We start from the raw sequence: 605 nt of genomic DNA, 5'->3' as shown, positions 1-605 counted from the left end.
CTGGTTCTTCATGAGCAAAATTAAGTGTTTTAGAATTCTCATTCTTCTCAATGTTATCCATAATTTGTTATGATCCACATAATTGAATGTGTTTGCATAATCAGTAAAACACAAGTAAACATCTTCTGGTATTCTTTGCTTTCAGCAAAGATCCATCTGACATCAGCAATGATATCCCCCGTTCCATGGCCTCTTCTGAATCCAGTTTGCATTTCTGGAAGTTATCTGTCAATATACTGCTACAACCATTTTTGAATTATCTTCAGTAAGATTTTACTTATGTGTGATATTAATGATATTGTTTGATAATTTCCACATTCTGTGGGATCACCTTTCTTTGAAATGGGTACAAATGTGGATCTTTTCCAGTCAGTTGGCCAGGTAGCTGTCTTCCAAATTTCTTGGCATAGCTGAGTGAGTGCCTCCAGCACAACATCCATTTGTTGAAACATCTCAATAGGTATTCTGTCAATTCCTGGAGCCTTGTTTTTTTGTCAATTCCTTCAGTGCAGCTTCAACTTCTTCCTTCAATACCATCGGTTCTTGATCATATGCCACCTCCTGAAATGGATGAACATTGACCAATTCTTTTTGGTACAGTGACT

Source organism: Orycteropus afer, unplaced genomic scaffold, assembly GCF_000298275.1.
Source record: "Orycteropus afer afer isolate SDZICR_OR568_19922 unplaced genomic scaffold, OryAfe1.0 scaffold00290, whole genome shotgun sequence".
Classification (NCBI taxonomy): Eukaryota; Metazoa; Chordata; class Mammalia; order Tubulidentata; family Orycteropodidae; genus Orycteropus; species Orycteropus afer.
This window is presented reverse-complemented; position numbering follows the sequence as displayed.